General features: G+C 42.5%; 2 non-coding genes across 2 annotated transcripts; both read right to left on the bottom strand.

Moving 5' to 3' along the window:
- Positions 1–1250: 1250 nt before the first annotated feature.
- On the bottom strand, positions 1251–1322 carry TRNAA-UGC (transfer RNA alanine (anticodon UGC)). The gene has a single exon. It is a non-coding gene; the product is annotated as a tRNA-Ala (tRNA).
- Positions 1323–7104: 5782 nt separating this feature from the next.
- Positions 7105–7177, bottom strand: TRNAF-GAA (transfer RNA phenylalanine (anticodon GAA)). The gene has a single exon. It is a non-coding gene; the product is annotated as a tRNA-Phe (tRNA).
- Between the last annotated feature and the right edge of the window lie 7343 nt (positions 7178–14520).

Here is a 14520-nt window from a genome sequence, read left to right as displayed (position 1 = left end):
ACCTTCCTCCAAAAAATGTATCTCAAAACAAACATATGATTGGTCTGGAGGCACACACATGGCCAGTCCTCAGCTAAGCAGGTTTCACCAGACGGTATCCCTCCTGGATGCCGGTTATAGATATTTTCATTGGACAAAAGAAGCAAGTAAGGTCATGTCAGCCAGCCTCATAGAGTGTATCTATCATGCCAGCCTGATAGGCTGGTGGACTAGGAACAAACGTCATACTCTCTTGCCTCTCAAAGACACGTTAATTCAACAGGAAATACGTGCAGAGAGAACAGCAGTTTTGAAATCATACATCACCGGAAACCCTAAAAGTTATCATGAGTGTATAGGATTTCTTGGGAGTTCCCTCTCCAAACAAAGCAGATGTAATCTGATGGATCGAGAAAGAACATGAAATGTTTGTCTGGTTTTTCCCACGGCAGCAAGTGCCGAACACACCTGCGATCTACTTACCTTTTAGTCTGCATGTATTTTCCATTGTGACAGAAAATCTTTTCCTAGTTTTTTATATGGGGCCTCCGTTTGCTGTTACCAGAAGTTCCCGGGCAATATTTTACTGTAACGAGAAAAACGGAGCTACTGAGGAAATACAGGAATACAAATTAGTCTTATGGAATATCAGTACGGAATGTTGATCCGTATTGGTTTCTGCTCCTCGCACGTTGAAGGCCTCTAATTCCCCTACAGTCTTCGTTCGGTTGTCCAGCGTCCTGCCACTCCAATCTCAAGCGGCTGGAGAGCCACAGCAGTCCTTGTCTCAGTACCGGATCACACTGGTGGCTGCGCTCTCTGCTCAGGTCGACAAGGAGAGACTGGTGGAGAAATCAGTGGACAGAGGCTTTCGCTCTGTTCTTTAACCCAGAAAACAAAAATAACTTTAAAAAAAAAAATTGATGCCTGCAGAGCGCTTTTCTTCCTTCTTCTCCTTTGTCTTGGCGTCTCTTTAATCATAGTACAAAATGGGAGCGAACGCGAGCCGCCTGTGAATGTGCACGCTTTTGTTTGGTTTCCAGAGACCCTGTTGCGATTCTGTTCTTGTTTCCCCCTCATTTCTTGTTTGTCTTCCTTCTGCTGTCGCAATCGCCTTAGGTGATGTCGAGGCTCACGGCATAGCCAGTGGAGATAGTTCGAGGCTGCGCATTGAGCTACATTTTTACTGACTATTTGTGCAGAAATAGGATAGAAAAATGTGAGAAGGCAGAAATTTGCTGCTTGAGAACTGCCAGAGCAAAACCATCACTTGGAGGTGTCGGGGATCGAACCCGAGGCCTCATACATGCAAAGCATGCGCTCTACCACTGAGCTACACCCCCTTGCTTAAAGGGCTGTTTGTAATAATTTCCAGGAGGTAACTTTCATTTCCTGAGACTCTCCGTGAGCATGCTGGTAGTAGTGGTCAGTATTATGGAGTGTGGAGAGCCGTTCTGAGCAGGAGATACTTGGTACTAATGGGGGATACAGATTCTTTAGAATACTATGTAGGACTTGAAATGAAAAACAAAAGATTAGAAAAGTGTCAGGTAATAACTACAGGAAGTTTCCATTGTGGCTTCAAGACATTGAGTTCTTCAGGTCTCCTACTATTATGGTTGGAAAGAATCAAGTTCTGGTTTTCGTTTCTTTTGATTTCTTCCAGATACCACACGAAGCCATTGAAATTCAGCCTTTTCCTGCCTAAAACGGTTCATAATTGTTGTTTGCTCAATAGGAATATTAAAGGTAAGATTTGGTGGAGGAAAGCCACAATCAGAAGAAAACCTGAGAGCGATGCACTTAGCATGTTTTCATAAGGGTCCCTAGCTGGTGTGGCGTCTTATGCCTGTACTCACAGGTACTCCAGAGGCTGAGGCGGGAGGATGGCTTGAGCTCAGGAGTTGGTGGTTGTAGCGAGCTATGATTGCGCCACTGCCCTCCAGCCTTGGCAACAGAGAGAGAAGGCGAGGCGGGGCGAGGCGAGGCGGGGCGGGGCGGGGCGGGGCGGGGCGGGGCAGGGCAGGGCAGGAGAAGAGAGGAGGGGAGGGGAGGGGAGGGGAGGGGAGGGGAGGGGAGGGGATTCATAAGGCGTGAATGAAAAACAGCTATGGGGATGGAGAGAAGGGTTGAATTATGAGAATAAGACCGAAGATAAATACAAACAGGATTGAAGAATGGTTTAAAAAAACAAAGTATTGCCAAACACAAGCAGGTGCAGAAAGGGGGAGAGGTTTTAACAGCTTTTAGGAATGGGAGAAAGATTGGAAGATGGAGATGAGTTTGGCTCATACTAAATTTAAAGTATCTGTGGGGCACGTTTGTGAGGATGTTACATAGAGAATTCAGGCAATTAACTCCTTCTCCAGCCTGGGATTTGTAAGCGTTAGTAGTAGTAGACACATTACATGGAGGATGGATAAAGACTAAAAAGTGTACTTTGAGATATGGAAATTAGAAACCTATTCGTGATATTTGTAACATATTTGTAACAAACAAGTTTGTTCCTAAGAAGTTCTTGAATCTTGGGACTTATTGTGTGTCCTTTGAACTATATAAGAAGATGAGAAGAAAACCCATTTCTCAGCACCAAATTTCTAGTGACTATTAACTCTTTCTCATTCTGGTTTGCCCACATACGAGCCTTTGCCAATGTTAATAAAATAACATTGATGCCTTTAACAACTGGCAGATTGCAAGTTGTGTGGCAGACTTGGCTTTTGAGTTGGCTGATGGGATTTCTAGAACAAAAATAGGAAACACCGAGTGATAGATTTCACTGAAGGAGAAACTAGAAAATTGTTATATACAAAATTGATGTGTATTCATGTGTGTTTGCCTGCCTAACTCTGTCTGTGTGTGCATGTAAATGATGGGAAGGATTATCTTGGCTCTTTGATGCTGTAAAAGCAATATTAGCACAGTTTGCAGAAACTCCTTCATCTTTATGTTGTGTTACACCAAGAGAAACTTGGCCGTCTATTGGATTCTTGGGAATTCATAATAAGAAGGTTGCCTGATAAAAATGCGAGAATTTTAAATAATTAAGTATCTGTAGCTATTTTCAGGCTATCTACCAACAACATGTTTTTTGCATATAATCTGTAGGATGAGCTCATTTAACACAGCATTCTTCTGAGAAATTAAACATTTAATTTTGAAGACATACATACTCTGTCATACATACTCAATTTTGAAAACCTAAAAATATGTAAAGTATATGTTTAAATCTGCACAGTCCAATATGGTTATCGTTAGCCACAATGGGTATTGAGTACTGAAAACTGCCCAGTCCAACTTAAGATGTGTTGAAAGTGAGAAATATGTACCAGATTTCAAAGATGTAATTTTCTTTTTTTTCGTGGAGTCTCGCTTTGTCACCCAGACTGGAGCGCAGTGGGACAATCTTGGCTCACTGCAACCTCTGCCTGCCGGGTTCGAGCCATTCTCCTGCCTCAGCCTCCTGAGTAGCTGGGACTACAGGCATGTGCCACCATGCCCAGCTAATTTTTTTTTTTTTTTTTTTTTTTTTTTTTTTTTAGTTTAATTAGAGATAGGGTTTCACCGTGCTGGCCAGGCTCGTCTCAAACTCCTGACCACGTCATCTGCCCTTCTCGGCCTCCCAAAGTGCTGGGATTACAGGCAGGAGCTGCCGCGCCTGGCCAGATGTAGTATCATTTTTTAAACATAAAATATCTCACTGATAATTTTAAGATTGATTACTTGTTAAAACAATATTTTGGACATGCAAGGTGATTTACATATATTAGTAAAACTGGACATAAAAGATGGAAACAATAGACACTGGGGACTACTAGAGGAGGACGCAAGAAGGGGAAAGACTTGAAAAGCTAACTATTGGATACTATGCTGACTACCTGGGTGATGGGATTAATCCCACCCCAACCCCAGCATCATGCAATATACCCATGTAAAAAACCTGGACATGTACCCCCTGAATCTAAAATAAAACTTGAAATTATTATTACTAATGTTATTATTATTTTGAGACAGAGTCTTGCTCTGTCTCAGGCTAGAGTGCAGTGGCACTATCTGGGCTCACTGCAAACTCCTCCTCCAGGTTTCAAGTGATTCTCCTATCTCAGACTCCCAAGTAGCTAAAATTACAAGCGCGCGCCACCACACCCAGCTAATTTTTGTATTTTTAGTAGAGACAGGGTTTCACCATGTTGGTCAGGCTGGTCTCGAACCCCTGACCTCAGGTGATCTGCCCACCTCGGCCTCCCAAAGCGCTGGAATTACAGGTATGACCCATTTTGCCTGGCTAAAAGTTGAAATTATTAAAAAATCATATAAAATAAGTATTGCCTGTTTATTTTTTAAATGTGACTACTAGAAAATTTAAAACTACAGAAGTGGTTCTCATTTAAGATTTGTATTATGTTTTTAAAAAATTCTGTTTATCCAAGAAGCTAAAGTAGAAGACTTGTATAATCTTTTGATTGGACAGCATTGTCTAGAGACAATGTTATCTATTTAGGTGCTGTTCTGGGAGAATCCCAGAGCCAAAGGACATGGAACATGGCCTGCCAGTAATTAGGTTTCACACCACGAGTGGACTTGACTAAATGCATTTCTATGCATGATCTCCTTAGACCTTTACAACATCCCATTTTACATAATCATTATTAGCCTCATTTTTAAGGTATTGAATGAGAGACAAATCATGCTTAGAATTACCCTAGGCCTTCGATTTCAACAAAATGTAAAGGAATCATTACTGTGCTAGGCAAGAAAACATTTAATGCTGTCATTTTTGTAATCAAATATTTCCTTTTTTTTTTTTTTTTTTTTTTTAATGACAGAGTCTTGCTCTTGTTGCCTAGGGTGGAGTGCAATGGTGTGATCTAGGCTCACTGCAACCTCTGCCTCCCGGGTTCAAGGGATTCTCCTGCTTCAGCCTCCTGAGTAGTTGGGATTACAGGCATCCACCACCACGCCCGGCTAATTTGTTATTATTATTATTATTTTGTATTTTTAGTAATGACAGGGTATCACTATGTTGGCTAGGCTGGTCTTAAACTTCTGATCTCAGGTGATCTACCTGCCTTGGCCTCCCAAAGTGCTGGGATTGCAGGAGTGAGCCACCACGCCCAGCCTATCAAACATTTCTTACTGAAATAAAACACAAGCTTCTGAGTTGAGAAAGCGTCAGTGACTTAAAGGATAAAGTATCTGATTCCTAGTTCCTGTACAGTCAGTGTCCCCACCCTGAGGTTGCTTCTTATTTGGTACCAATTTTCCTTTCACAATTTGCTGCAGTTCTGATGTTGAAGTACTGTAGATTATTGTCTCCTCACACAGTATGCAGGAGTAAGAGGAAAATAACACTGAAAATGAAACACCAATTTGAAAGAAAAAAAGATATTCAAATGAAAAAAAAACAAAAACAAAAACCCAGGATAAAAAAGGCCCATTGGGCCGGGCGCGGTGGCTCACGCCTGTAATCCCAGCACTTTGGGAGGCCGAGGCGGGCGGATCACAAGGTCAGGAGATCGAGACCACGGTGAAACCCCGTCTCTACTAAAAATACAAAAAATTAGCCGGGCGCGGTTGTGGGCGCCTGTAGTCCCAGCTACTCGGGAGGCTGAGGCAGGAGAATGGCGTGAACCCGGGAGGCGGAGCTTGCAGTGAGCCGAGATCGCGCCACTGCACTCCAGCCTGGGCGACAGAGCGAGACTCCGTCTCAAAAAAAAAAAAAAAAAAAAAAAAGGCCCATTATCCCAACACAGAATTTCAAGAGAGGAGTTGAAGTGAGAAAAGGAAAATGGGGCACATGCACCTGAGTCTTGACTTTCCTGCCCATTTGCTTTCATTTCCAGTATTCTAGGGCCCCTCATGAATGTTTGACAGAATAATTAATTTAGAAATACTTATTTTTGACCAGACACAGTGGCTCACACCTATAATTCCAGCACTTTGGGAGGCCGAGGCAGGCGGATCACGAGGTCAGGAGTTGGAGACCAGCCTGGCCAACGTGGTGAAATCCCGTCTCTACTAAAAATACAAAAATTAGTCGGGCATGGTGGTGGATGCCTGTAATCCCAGCTGCTTGGGAGGCTGAGGCAGGAGAATTGCTTGTGCGGGGGAGGTGGACGTTGCAGTGAGCTGAGATCGTTCCACTGCACTCTAGCCTGAGTGACATAGTAAGACTCCGTCTCCAAAAAAAAAAAAAAAAAAAGAAAAGAAATACTTATTTTTATTCTTTCCTGCATACCAACAAAGAAATAACAAGATTTGGAAATTCTAGACAAGGGTTCCAGGCTGAAGAAATGTCCTGTCAGTAAGAAACTTAAAATATTCCTGTAATTAGGTCTGGTGCGGTGGTTCCCACCTGTAATCCCAGCATGTTGGGAGGCAGAAACGGGCAGGTTGCTTGAGCCCAGGATTTCAACAACAGCCGGGGGAACATAGTGAAGCCCAGTTTCTACAAAAAAAAGTACAAAAGAGAGACAGAGAAAGCCAGGCTTGTTGTTGAATTTCTGTAGTCTCAGATCCTGCCTGACATGGGAGGATCGCTTGAGTCCAGGGAGGCTGAGGCTGCAGTGAGCTGTGATCATACCACTGCACTCCAGTGTGGGTGACAGAGTGAGACCCTGCCTCAAAAAAACAAAACAAAACAAAACAAAAGTTATTTTTCCAGCAGTTTAACTGCAGAGCTATGGAGGTGACTCAAGATACAAACCGAGGGGTTTCTAATTGCAAAATGTTTCTTGAATATACCACCACCACCACATAGTTCTTCTTTTACAGGTTTCTTCACATTTCTTGTGATTTAAAACACCCCCACCCAACACATATAAATAACATCAAATCAGAAATGAATTGTAATTGCCACAGTCTATAGCATATTGGAATTTCTTAGATTTTAAAATTAGTAACTTTCTAGATTTAAGATTTTAAATGATTTACATGCCATCAGTTAACACTTCATGGAAGATTTCAGTGGAGAGAGTGATACAAATATACATACATATATATGTACATTACCTTTATGGAATTTTCAAAAAACAGCAAAAAAATTGGAGTTATATATAGACCTCTGGAATTGGTGTGCAAGTGTTGTATAAGGGAAAGACAACTATGCAAAAACCAAAAGGCATCTGCCGAAACCCGGGATTGAACCAGGGACCTTTAGATCTTCAGTCTAATGCTCTCCCAACTGAGCTATTTCGGCTACCCTAGGTTTGTTTCATTAGCCATTTCTTCAAAATATAAAAACTGCCATTTGTAAGGTCAGTGTATCTTCCAATGCCTAATTCTGTTGTCTTCAGTATCACCCGTCATTCACTCACCTTCCCAACAATCCAAAAATACAAGTTCTGCTGCAATTTATGTCCGAAAATAGGATCCAATTTTCCCCCGCAAAAGACGGGAAAGAAAAGGCGAGACGACCAGGCACGGTGACTCACGCCTGTAATCTCTCCACTTTGGGAGGCTGTGGTGGGTGGATCACTTGAGGTCAGGAGTTCAAGACCAGCCTGGCCAACGTGGTGAAACACACGCCACCTACAAAAAATATAAAAATTAGCCAGAAGTGGTGGCGCACGCCTATAGTACCAGCTACTTCGGAGGCTGAGGCAGGAGAATCACTTGAACCAGGGAGTTCGAGGTTGCAGTGAGCTGAGATCGCACCACTGCACTCCAGCCTGGGCGACAGTGAAACTCCGTCTCTAAACAAAAAAAAGAAAAAGAAAAAGAAAAAAGAAGAAAAGGAAAAGCGAGGAATAGGTCAGATCAGGAAGATGCTCCCATGCTTGGTCACCATGGAAACACTGCTCAGAAAACTAAGGGAAATTATCTAAAACTAAAATGAAATTATCTAGACTTTTCCTTTTCTCTTCTTTTGGCTCTTTTTTGTTTTGTTTTCTGTCTTGTTCTTCAATGACACGCCAAAAAGGAACAGAAGATTATTGGACACGTTAACGTGGTAGTAGGTTTATAGCTTGCAACTGAAGAAATCCTGAGCCAGCCAATTCTTTTTCTCTGTTTTCGTCCTTTTACCAGTCTAGTGCTAACACATCCACCTTAGGTGGTACGGAGACCCAGGGAGTGGAAACGGCAAGCATATGTTTATTTTAGTGTGACAACGCAATATATATAATACATATAAATATATAAATTTAAAATTAAAAATAAAAATATATTATGATATAAATATTATATAATACAAAAATACATATATATATAGAGAGAAGATTCCAGCGAGAGAGAGAGAGAAAGAGAGAGAGAGAGAGAGAAAGAAAGAGAGAGACAATCTCACTCTGCCAGGCTGGAGTGCAGTGGCAATCTCCTCTCATTGCAACTTTGGCCTCCCGGCTCAATCAGTTCTCCCACCTCAGCCTAGAAATTCTTATATAACTTCAAAAGTGTGAGAACATTGGACTCCTCTTGTTAAATAATTTAGAAACAATTTCAGAGTTTACCGAATTTCTGAAACAATCCTCTCTGGAATGAGGAAATAACTACAGCCAACAACGACTTGCAAATTGAATTTTAATAAAACCGTCCCTATGTCTGGACAGTTTTCAAACTCGGTCTCCTATTCCGAGAGAGTCCAGGCTTTCTGTTAAAAAATTTAGATTCTCTTACAGGCTTTTTTTTTTTCCCCTCTCCCTCTTGTAAGGCCTGAGTCTCCCCAGACAGGAGACAACATTCCTCTAGGTTTATCCCCGCCGCCTGACGTCTCTCCCTAGCTGGGCGCAGCCTCAGCCTATGCTGCAGAAATGTTTGAAGTTGAGCATATGGAGAAGGGGAAAAAAGTGGAAAGTGATGTGGAAATTAAAACAGTGGTTACATATATAAATCTCAACACAGTGCTTAAAATGTGTGTAAATGGTTCTAGGAGTGCACTATACTATTGTGAAAAGTTCATTCAGAAGTAAACGGGAGGGAAGGTGGAGAGGAGCCGAGTGCCAGCTGGTGGAGAGAGGGAAGAGACGGGGTGAGGTGAAGTGGAGAAAGAAACACAAAAAGGGAGAGGGGCAGAGGGCAAGGAAAAGCATCCTCAAGATTATTAGGACTTGGATGGACGGGATGGTAGAGTGAGCCTAAGCATGCATCTCTCGGTCGCTTCCTCTGGATATGAGGGAAGAGAGGTTCCTTTTTGTCCCTAGGGAAGTAGGCTTGACCAGGAAGGAGACCTAGTTCGTTTTGTCCAGACTGCCACGGCTTCGCGAGCGCCTCGCCGCTCTTTCCGTCGCTCGACAGATAGTCTGGGCTTTTTGCGGGAGTACGTGATGTTGCGTTTTTTTGTTTGTGGTTCTGGAACCGCTGGTACTGTAGCTTCTGAGGGAGCTGCAGGGATTTCCCGATTTCCTGCGTGCCTGTGTTGAGAGTTAGAAGCGGGATCCGCCGACAGCTTCGAGACTGAGCACGACAGTGGAAACGTCTAATCTTATTAGGCTTTGCTTGAAATGCAAAAGATGAGAAAGAAAGTTCCCGTTTGCTTGCTCCACATATTTCCTTTAGAATGAAGCCAATAGAAAGTCAATTTCACCCTGAAGAAACTCCTCCTGGCGTTTGAAATGAGCTTCTTTACTCCTCACGTCCACCTCTTGGCTCAAAAGGACTCTGCAGATTCGCACAGCGGCTACGGAAAGGCAAAGTCGCGGTACAACAGGTGTTAACTACGTGTGCAGCCACCGTCTTCTTAGTCCTATTATAGGTGCAGAGGTAATATAGGTGAATCCCTCACAAGTCGAGTGGGTTGACCTCAAAATTGACTTTAGCGATGGCTTGTGACCACCTGGTAGGTGGTAGACCATTACAGCGTTTAGAAAGTGAATAAAAGAAAGGATGCATACGGATGCCCACTCGCTTACTTGGCTTCTACAGATGCAGAGAGAGAGATCGCTTTTCTGCCTTCCGGGTGTTTAGTAACTTAATTTTTTATCTTTTGTTCAAATGAAATAGAGCTGAAAATATAAGGAGAATTCCTTTCAACGAGATAGTATTGAGATGCTTGCAGAGTATCCCCTCGTGGATTTCTGCTTAGCCCTGTGATACCAGCATCAGAAACTGTGCAAAGAGCTCTAATCTGGAGGTGTGGGTTGTTCAGTAGCTTAGAAAGAGGTTATTCCTGGAGAATAAGTGCAGCCAGCAGAAAAGGATCCATTGGGATTGGGAGAATAAAAGTTCATTCATTATTTTTATTTATGGAAAACAAAGAAATGAGCTTTACCCTATACTGGTCTTGGTCCCTGGAGTTCAGAGTGCTTGCATCTCAGGGCAGAAACTTCCTTAGAGGACCCAGAGAAGTATGTTCCCCCTACCAAATGTCAGCTGAAGTGACTGTGGTCTTTTTGTCATTTGTCATTATGTTTGCCATTTATTGTATGCTTGTAGTTAAATAGTTTACATTAAGTTTTAGAGTTTGTGGGTTTCTAATGGAAATAGTGACCACCAGCATATCAGGTCCTCAGCCACTGGCAGTGAAATCGTTTAGTGAAAGCTTGTAGGGCTTCTGCAACTTTGTTTAGAAGAAGAAACGCAAGGTCAGGCATGGTAGCACACGCCTGTAATCCCAGCACTTGGGGAGGCTAAGGTGGATGGATCACCTGAGGTTGGAAGTTCGAGACTAGCCTGACCAAGAGGGAGAAACCTCCACCTCTACTAAAAATATAAAATTAGCCGGGCATGGTGGTGCATGCTTGTAATCCCAGCTACTCAGGATGCTGAGGCAGGAGAATCACTTGAATCCAGGAGGCAGAGGTTGTGGTGAGCCAAGATTGCACTATTGTACTCCAGCCTGGGCAATAAGAGCGAAATTCTGTCTCAAAAAAACCAACCAAACAAACACCACACACACAAAAGGACTTAAGCCACACGGTTCTGTGGTTTCTGATTATTTCATTTACAGCTAGAAATTGGCTGGATGGCCAGGAATAGTACTTGCTTCCATAGTGCGTGGTTCACCTTAGTGACTGCTGGGACTGCTTAGAAAGAATAGGTGGATAATTATAAGCAGCAAATAACCTTAAGTGAATGAATAAGAATTACCTCTCTGTATGAGAGAGAGATGTAGAGGTCAACCCAGATATCTTGACAAGGCAGGAAATTTTGGACAGCTAGGGAAGGTCATGGAGCTCTTCTTACAGTGCCACCAGGAAGGAAATGGACCTCTGGAGGTACTGGGGAATGAGTCCAAGACCTTGTGCATGATAAGTACACACTCTACCACTGAGCTATACCCCCTCATAACTCTTGTGTATTTGGAACACTGGTGACCACCATTATCTGAGTATGTGCTCTATGTCATAAAGACAATTACCATGTGTTTCCAATTCCATTGTTTTTGATTTCCCTATATCTGAGTGCCCCCTCTCTTAGGCACGGTTACACCATGAAAAGGTACCTTAACAGTAAAAAGAAAAGCACTGTTCCTGATTTGGGATCAGCAAATCTATTTCCAAATAGAGCAAATTAACTGCATTTCAAAAGTATAACATAACCACATTGAAAATTCAGGAAAGAATTGACCTAAGAAAATGGTTTACACATTGTTCTCATTGTAAAAAGAAAAAGAACAGCAAGCAAATCTTAAACTCTATGTATCAGGAATATTTTCTGTAATGCTAAGGCAACAGTAATTCTGATATTTTGTGTGAATTTTAGGATTGGGAAAATGAGAGTGTGTGCACCTGTGTGTTGTTGGAACCAGGTTCTCACTGTGGGAAAGGAGGATGGTAAAGAATAGTCCTATTGGTGATGATGGGAATTAGAGGCATCAGTATGAAGTTATACACTTAATTGTAAAATGTCTCCACAGATCTCTCTGCTAACTGGGACTAGAAGAAATGATATCTCAGATGCAATGAGCAAAGATAATTCTATATATTGATTTTCAAATACCATTCCCTACTAAAAGGAACCAGCCATACTAATAGAAAGTAGCTATTAGTGTCAACTACACTGACTCCAGGACTGTGCCAGGGAAACTACAAGATGAACCTAAGATATCTTGCTGTGCCAGAATGTAGGTGCTCAGAATTGATGGGTATGATTAAAAGGACACAGAAGCCAGCTTGAAAGGGATCTCAATGGCCAAATCTGACACATTTTGAGCATTAATGACGACAATAAGTGATTATCAATCTTGGGAACTTAAACGAATAAATATGGAAGATGGGAAGATTTTCCTTACAGTTGTATGCCAAGTGGTAAATGTGGAAGTAAGGATAAAATTAGAAAATCCTCATTTGGGCCGGGCATGGTGGCTTACACCTGTAATTCCAGCACTTTGGGAGGCCAAGTTGCGGGGGATCACCTGAGGCTGGGAGTTCGAGACCAGCCTGACCAACATGGAGAAACCCCATCTCTACTAAAAATACAAAATTAGTCGGGCGTGGTGGCGCATGCCTGTAATCCCAGCTACTCAGGAGGCTGAGGCAGGAGAATCGCTTGAACCTGGGAGGCGGAGGTTGCGGTGAGCCAAGATCGCACCATTGTACTCCAGCCTGGGCAAGAAGAATGAAATTCCGTCTCAATAATAGTAATAATAATAGTAAATAATAATGAGAAAAACTGACATCACATGCCTCTTGGTGTGATAGAGGGTAACATGATTTCTGTGACATTTCCATAACCTGAATCTAACCATGGCTACACAAATTAAGAAACATTCCACAAAACCACAGGCATACGCTCTTAAAAAACATATTCATGTCGTGAAAGACAAGAAGATTAAGAATCTGTTCCAAAGTGAAGGAGACTGAAAAGTCAAGACAACTAGATTCGTATGTGATTCTGAAATGGCATCTAGTTTGGGAGAAAAATTTCTATAAAAGATTTCATTGATATGATTTAAATTTATATAGACTGTATATTAGATAATACTATTTTATCTATGTTAAGTTCACTAAATTTGATAATTGTGCTGTGGTAAGAAATTGACCTCATTCTAAAGAAATACACATTGAAGTATTTAGGAATAAAAAGATATAATGTCTGAAAATCATTATTAAATAGTTTAGACAAATAACTTTTGTCATATATAGATAAATATATATACACACATATACACACACACATACACACACTCATACACACACACACATATACATTCCACTGTTGCTGCTTGTTTGGTTGTTGAGGTAATGAAGAGGCAAGATAGTGTTCTGAAATGTCAAGATTTGGACAACATGTGCTTCTCAGATGGCTCCCATTCCATTTTAAACGTTGCTAGGATGAGACAAAGACACAAATTCCCCAATTTATATTAGAATTTAGCAGGTGGTTTGTTTTGTTTTGTTTTGTTTTGAGACAGAGTTTTGCTCTTGTTGCCCAGGCTGAACTCCAATGATGGGATCTCGTCTCACTGCAAACTCGGCCTACTTGGTTCAAGTGATTCTCCTGCCTCAGCCTCCCAAGTAGCTGGGATTACAGGTGTGCGCCACCATCCCCGACTAATTTTTTATTTTTAGTAGAGATGGGGATTTCACCATGTTGGTCAGGCTGGTCTCAAATCCCCAACCTCAGGTGATCTGCCCTTCTCAGTGTCTCAAAGTGTTGGGATTACAGGTGTAAGCCACTGTGCCTGGCCAGCTCCTTTGTAATCTTATAAGACCACCATAGGATATGCGGTCTGTGGTTTACTAAAATGTCAACCTGTAGCACATTACTGTATTCATATCAGACTTTTGGCTTCCAGAAGTGTGAAATAATAAATTTTTGGGCCGGGCGCGGTGGCTCAAGCCTGTAATCCCAGCACTTTGGGAGGCCGAGACGGGCGGATCACAAGGTCAGGAGATCGAGACCATCCTGGCTAACATGGTGAAACCCCGTCTCTACTAAAAATACAAAAAACTAGCCGGGCGAGGTGGCGGGCGCCTGTAGTCCCAGCTACTCCGGAGGCTGAGGCAGGAGAATGGCGTGGACCCGGGAGGCGGAGCTTGCAGTGAGCTGAGACCCGGCCACTGCACTCCAGCCCGGGCGACAGAGCGAGACTCCGTCTCAAAAAAAAAAAAAAATAAATAAATAAATAAATAAATAAATAAATTTTTGGCTGGGCACAGTGGCTCATGCCTGTAATCCCAGCACTTTGGGAGGCCAAGGCGGGTGGATCACGAGGTCAGGAGATCGAGACCATCCTGGCTAACAGGGTGAAACCCCGTCTCTACTAAAAATGCAAAAAATTAGCTGGGCGTGGCGGTGGGCGCCTGTAGTCCCAGCTACTTGGGAGGCTGAGGCAGGAGAATGGCGTGAACCCTGGAGGCGGAGCTTGCAGTGAGCCCAGATCGCGCCACTGCACTCCAACCTGGGCCACAGAGCGAGACACTGTCTCAAATAAATAAATAAATAAATTTCTGTTGTTATAAGCCACCTAATTTGGGCTAATTTGTTACAGCAGCCATAGGAAACTAATCAACGACAAGTTTATTCTACTCTACCAACTGCCTTGAGTGGTTTTGAGGCTCATGAAGTCTAAATAACATAACATTGAAATTACCATCTTGGCAAAATTCAACAGCCTTTCATGCTAAAAACTCTCAATAAACTAGGTATTGATGGGGCACATCT

This window comes from Macaca mulatta, chromosome 4 (assembly GCF_049350105.2).
Source record: "Macaca mulatta isolate MMU2019108-1 chromosome 4, T2T-MMU8v2.0, whole genome shotgun sequence".
NCBI classification, from domain to species: domain Eukaryota; kingdom Metazoa; phylum Chordata; class Mammalia; order Primates; family Cercopithecidae; genus Macaca; species Macaca mulatta.
This window is presented reverse-complemented; position numbering and strand designations above follow the sequence as displayed.